Source organism: Chelonia mydas, chromosome 3, assembly GCF_015237465.2.
Source record: "Chelonia mydas isolate rCheMyd1 chromosome 3, rCheMyd1.pri.v2, whole genome shotgun sequence".
Classification (NCBI taxonomy): domain Eukaryota; kingdom Metazoa; phylum Chordata; order Testudines; family Cheloniidae; genus Chelonia; species Chelonia mydas.
Window position 1 is genome coordinate 201,853,980 of NC_057851.1, and position 6,203 is coordinate 201,860,182.

Sequence of the window (6,203 nt, forward strand, 5' to 3'; positions counted from 1 at the left end):
TCCAAGTTATTCTAATGTGCGCTACTGCATCTTTTTGGCTAAGGTTTTCCATGCTTTGTCCCCATCTAAAGGTGAATTTTTTTGTTCTAGAAAAGCTTGACCAAGTCACTCTTGGAGTCGCTGAGTGATTCAAGGCTGGTTTTCTTCGTGGGGTCGTATCAGACAACTAGTGCTCAGATTAACTCAAAAGAAACGAAGACCATGGGTCAGAGTCTGCTGTGGCTGAGTTCCGCTCTACCGAGCAGAGCAGTTAGTGCTCCCCTCACACTCTGCCCAACTATTCCTGGCCGTGTGTACGTTAGAGCCACCAAAGGGCTGATCTAAACTACGCCGGCTGGCAGATAGTGCCTCAGATCTCTCCCCTTCCTGGGATGGTCCCCTCAGAATGTGTGCTGTTTGAGTTTTATGAGGGTGTTTTTCCATTATAATAGTATCCTGTGTATAGATATCCACTTGTTCTATTCTTTTTATTCTCTACAGGATCTTAATCTGCCCTCATCATTGTAGTATCTGAGCACCTGCTGGTTGTGTAGTAAGCGACATGACTAACACCTATCATGTATGGTTTCCTCTCTCTCAGAGCCTCTCCCCAGGGGAGAATTCTGTGTAGTGCTGTGTTTTGCTTGGGTAGGGCTTTGGCGTGTGTGTGTTTTTGAATGTCCAGGCTCTGCTGAGTCTGTCTTAGTGAAGGTCATCTTGCCCGTGGAGCGGAAGGGGGTGAGATTTGGGATGGTCTGTCATTCCCATGGGAGATCATTCCACCCTCAGAGGCTGGCCCCCGCGGGTGAACAGATGATCTTTACCCAAAGGGTAGAAAGTTCCATGGAGCCAGAGGAGCGGAGCTGTGAAGCCCGCTTCTCATCCCCAGGCTGTAGGCCAGGGGCGCATGCATGCGCTCTGAGTGGTAGCCCCAGTGCCTTTCAAGACGATGTGCATGCTCCCTCCCAGACCCACAAGCTCCGATTCAGAGGGAGCAGCTGAGACCGCTCCCCCTCTCCCGTCCCTTTGAGACTGTTGCCTGTATTCAGTGCAGAACTCCCTGCATAGACAGTGGGTGCCATTAGGAGTGTTCACTGTTTGCTTTGGATGGCTAAATAACCATATTCCCCAGCTACTACTCCTGTATGTACTTTTACCTCCCAAGGGAACATTATTAAGTTCGGGAAGGCAGCAGAAAAGATTTTATGGGTGACTACTGGACAAGCACACCCAGAACGTTGGCTTTGCCCGAGCCCTGTTTGTGACATTTCTCCCCCGCAGCTGGAAGGCCATCCCAAGTATCCACTGCAAGCATTCCCCTTTGCTTCAGAGTCTCTCCTCTCCCCCCGCCGCGCCCCCCCCACTCCCCCCCTGCATGGCCAGCATGAAGACAGTGACTGTTTGAACTGCCGAGGTTTGTGTGCGCGTGTGAATGCGTTTCATGGGATGAAGTGACTTCTGTAGGAAAGAATGAGTCAACGTTATGAAAATAAAAACCAGCAAGCCTTGCAGAAGCGAGTTCAGTGGTGTGCATAACACTTTCACCTGCTGTCTTGCACGGTTCCAGACGCTCACTCTCTTCTGGGCTTTCTCCTGTGACGCGCTCGCTGCAGTGTCAGTAGCTTGTGTGCTTCCAGGGGTCAGCAACTTGAGGTGGGACAGCTGGGCCGATCAGCAGCACGCAGGTTAGCTCTACGTGCTGCCATTGTTACGGTTTACTGTTTGTGTTGCCATAGCACCTGGGAACCCCAGTCCTGGATCCGCTGGGTGCTGTACAGACCCAGCACAAAGAGACGGCCCCAGGTAAGATGCTGCCGACTTCCCTTCCAGTCCTGATTTAACCAGGGACGGTGGAGTCGCAGAGCCGAGCGTGGCTTTGAGAAGGGGGAATGTCCGAGTAGTTCAGCAATAATCTGTCCATCAGCGGTCAGAGTCCGACGCAAATGGACAGTAAAGCCACAGCCAAGGGATCCTTATCCACAAAGCAGGCTGCAGACTTTACCGAAAATAAAAACTCAAGCCTTTTGCATGTCAGATGAAGTTGCAGCATCTGGGACTGTGGCATTTACTTAGTAAACCATAGTGACAGTTTCATATCACAGCTCGGGCGGGTCAAAAAGGGCCTCAAGGAAGCTCCCCACAACCCGGCTGACAAGAGCCGCAGAATGTGCTGTGAGGAAAGGCCAGGAAGGATATTTTGAGGGATAGCTGCTGGGAAGCTACCCGGGTGCACTACGCTCGCTGTGCCTGTGTCCAGAGAGAACCTGCCTCCCCTCAGTGTTCTGGGCTCATCTCATCCCAGTGCAATAGGCTCACTTCTCACCTTTGGCAGCTGGGCAGCTTCAAATCCGCGGGCACTCGTACTTCCCTGGCTGCTCTCACCAGAAAACAGGTGGCCGCTGGGCGTTGCTCCCATAAAACCTAAAGCTCCCCCTCTGCTTTCTGGGCCGAGTGTCTCAGAGCCTGGAGAGGAATTCCTGTGTAGCTGCCCTGGGCCTGGATCCTGGCATAGCAGGTATGCTCTGACCCCATCAGTTCAAGAGGGATGCGGTGCGAATGGACTCCCAACTAGGCAGCATGGAGCGTGGGATCCTCTCCCACGGTTCGGTGCAAGGTTTGACCGCTGACTTGGGTGCTGGAGTCACTGCTCTTCCCCTCACTGGGTTCAAACCTCCCGAGAAGTTCTTGAAGACACAACTGAGCAGCACCCAAAGCAATTCATGCTCCAATTCCACACCCACCAGGCCTCTGAGCCAGGCTCCTTGCAGCTGAGAGGTTCTACTGAATTCGGAGTACCCGCTGGGCCATCAGAAAGAGGTCTCAGCTAAGATCGCAAGACTTAGATGTCATGGGGGCACCAGCTGTGCTCAGGAGGCTCAGGGCTGGCAGTGTGCACATTGGCACCTGAAGCAGCTGTTGCCTGATGGTGCAGGGGCAGCCTTCCCTGAGGTTGTGCCAGCTCTGGCTCTACAAAAGAAGGTAGTTTTCCTTTTTCTGCTGCATTATCTCTCTCTCTTCGCATACTGGAATTCTGGAGCTTCAAAGAGATTGGGAATTTACTCTCCACCCTGTAGTCCAGAGTTCTCTACCCAGATAAAGCACCCCCATGCTATGGCAGGCAGGGTGCAACAGACGTGCAGCCTACAAGTCAGCAGGAACCCTAGAGCAGGACAGCAGCAGAATTTATAATCCGTCTTGGTGCTCATGCAAACATTAAGACATTACGGCCAACATTTTCAAGGGTCCCCTCGTTTTGGATGCGCAGCTTGGAACACCCTGGCCTGAGTTCTGAGAGACCAAGCACCCACGGAGTGGGCTCCCAGACATCCAGGCACTGGGTTTCCATCCAGACTGTCCAGAAACCTCCCCGTTATAGTCCCGACTCTCTCTCAAGTGGATCATTGGAAAACCAAACATTCTAGAAGAGAGTCGAAGCTAGAGATTCAAAAGATTGCTATCCTTGCTGTGGGTACCAATCATGATGATTGTACTTTGCCTTTCCCCTTCCCCTTCACCGGCTACTTGTCTTTTTTTAGCTTGTGGGTCTTTCTGTCAGGGCCTGTCTCTTCCTGTTCATGGTAGACAGTACCTAGGGCACTGCAGGTGCTAACTACAAGATAAATAAATGAATAAAAGGCATGATTGGGTGACTTGGAGTTTGGGAAACCTAACAAAATAGCATGTGTGTTTCGTTTTGCTGCAGTAAGTGTTCAGTCTGTTATCAAAGGTAAAGAAGACCTGCCATGTTGTAAGGACCAGTGTGTGGTTTCTGGTTCATGGGCTTCTATTCTGCATTTATTTTAAACTTTTTTGCCCCCCATGAAAACTCAAATTATGTTTAAAAGTCACCTGAAGTGTAGATCAAAACAAGCTGTGAGCCCCACCCTCTCAGCAGAGCGTAGATTGCCTTTCAGTCTCAAACCCAAGTTTCTCTGCCTCCAATTTAACTTTTGAAAAGATCATCTTTTCCTGACTACATGTTGTTTTATGCCTTGGCAGGAAATCCTAATACTCATAGAAGGAGGACTTCATGGATTTAAAACCCTGGCGTTTCTCCACAGCGACGTGGGCTAGAATCCAAATTGGGTCAAAATGCCAAAAAACATTCCCCGTATTTGCCCGAGATTCACCGTCTTCTGGCCTGACTTCTTAAAATGGAGACACTCTGGAAAGAACACCGTTTGAATCAGTCATTCCTAACCCATTTGGCAGCTCCAGGAATCAAACTACAGTCCCTCGAGTTCAATGAGATTAACATGCCAGCCCACTAATTTTCCTCCAAAGAGCCGTGGAATGAATATAATACAGCACGACAATGCATCAGCACCGATGTTACGACTGAAGTGGATTAGCAGGGCTTTCAGAAACTACCTTGCTCAGTTCTATCTGGGATCAGCAGAAATGATTAAAACACTCAGATTAATCATTTTTATTAACTGGAGTGGAGGTGCGGGGTATAGGGGAAGAAGTGTTTCAAACTTCATTTTGCAATGAGACAAATGGGAGTTCTGCTGGCGGAATTGTCCTTGGGGCAGCATGATGTCATTCAGTTCACAAAATAAAATGCTAAATGAATGGCCACAAGCTGCATGCACTTTATCATCACATCACATGCAATAGGCCTCTTTGTTCCAAACCTTTTAGTGATGTGGAGGTGACTGATACGGCAGATCATTATTTGGTGGGGCGAGGGGAGGGTTGTATTTTGGGGGAAGTGATCTCTCTTTTTTTTTTTTTTTTCTGGCCTCCCAGCTGGAAAAGGATGCTGTTGGGTTCACTGAGCCTGAAGCAATGACCAAGCATGTGTGCGCTCCGGGGATTCCACTCTGCCACCACGGGCCTCGCTCTGGTTATGCTGCACTTCTGTTTCCTCTCTTTGGTGTCAGCAAATCTGATCCACACTCTGGTTAGCGCAGGTGAAAGGCACCAGAGGAACTGAATTGGAGACCATATCCTGCAAAGGATTGTGGGATAGGGTGGTGGCGAGAACTTGTGCTGGGTGGGGAGTGCTGGGGCTGTTGTTTAGAGTGGTGGTGGCTGCTGGGTTAGGGGATGCTGATTGGGGGTGTGGGATGGTCTTGTGGTTGAAGCCCTGTACTTGGGCTCAGGAAATCTCAATTCAGTTTTTAGCTGTGCCATACATTTCTTGGGTGACCTTGGGCAAATCTCTTAGTCTCTCTGTGTCTCAGATCTGTGACCATCTGTACCCCCATATTTACCCTTTCACAAGACTATGATAAATTTTGTACCAAGTGTGCCTTGTGAGGTATCATTTGAAAAAACACATTTTACAGGGACAATAATGATCAGCGATTTATATGTGTGGCAACATTGCATGTAAAGTTATAGGATTCCTCTGTTTGGTATTACTAGGCACTGTCCAAGTCTGGGGGGAGCAGCCACAAACAAGTTCCCCAGAGACAAAAGCCAACGCCTCAGCCACTTTTGGACAGGAAAGATGATGTGGGTGAAAATCTACATCTTGACAAAGAAATAGTGGGGGGTTCCCATCCACTCAGACTTTCTGTCTCCTGAACCTCAGCTGCAGATGATTCTCAAAGAAGCGAAAGAGCTATAAGAAAGGGGAGCAGATGCCCCAGATTATTCTTCCTTCCTGTGTACTCACTGCATTGACAGCACTTGAAGAACCAAGGGACCAGCTTTGCATCAGGGATCCTGACTGAAAGATTTGGCCAGTAAGAGAGCTGGCGGACCTGGTGAGAGAGAACTTTGCTTTGAATTCACTCTAGGCATTACGTGTGACTTACTTTCATTTTCTTGTAACCAGTTCTGACTTTTATGCCTCATTACTTGTAATCACTTCAAATCTATCCTTCTGTTGTTAATAAACTTGTTTTATCTAGACCCGTGTGTTTGGATTGAAGTATTTGGGAAGCTCCATTTGGGAACACAGAATTTGTACTTATCATTTTCTGTTAATAAAATGATGAACTTTATATGAGCTTGTGTTGTCCAGGAGGGTGCTGGGCAGTACAAGGCACAAGTGTCTGGGGGAAAGTCTGGGACTGGGAATTTGCTGGTGTTTCCCTGAAGTGTAATTCAGGGGTGGCTGACTGTTGCACCCCTGCAGTATAACTGGGAGTGGAGGCTGGGTGCAGGTGGGCCAGGAGTGGCTGCTCTCACAGGGAAGCAGTGGAAAAGGCACCCCAGGCTGGAGGAGTGAAGGGACATGGCTGTCCATCGGTCCAGATTGTGACATTACC

The 6,203-nt window shown here is 49.2% G+C and overlaps 1 long non-coding RNA gene across 4 annotated transcripts in view; it reads left to right on the forward strand.

Annotated features, from left to right (window-relative positions):
• The window catches only part of LOC114019320, a 162,807-nt gene extending 156,963 nt beyond the window's left edge, over positions 1-5,844 (forward strand). For all 4 annotated transcript variants that reach the window (XR_006290007.1, XR_005224980.2, XR_003564413.3 and 1 more), the window contains one exon: positions 3,979-5,844. This is a non-coding gene — a long non-coding RNA (uncharacterized LOC114019320). The remainder of the gene's footprint in view (positions 1-3,978) is intronic.
• Positions 5,845-6,203: the final 359 nt, after the last annotated feature.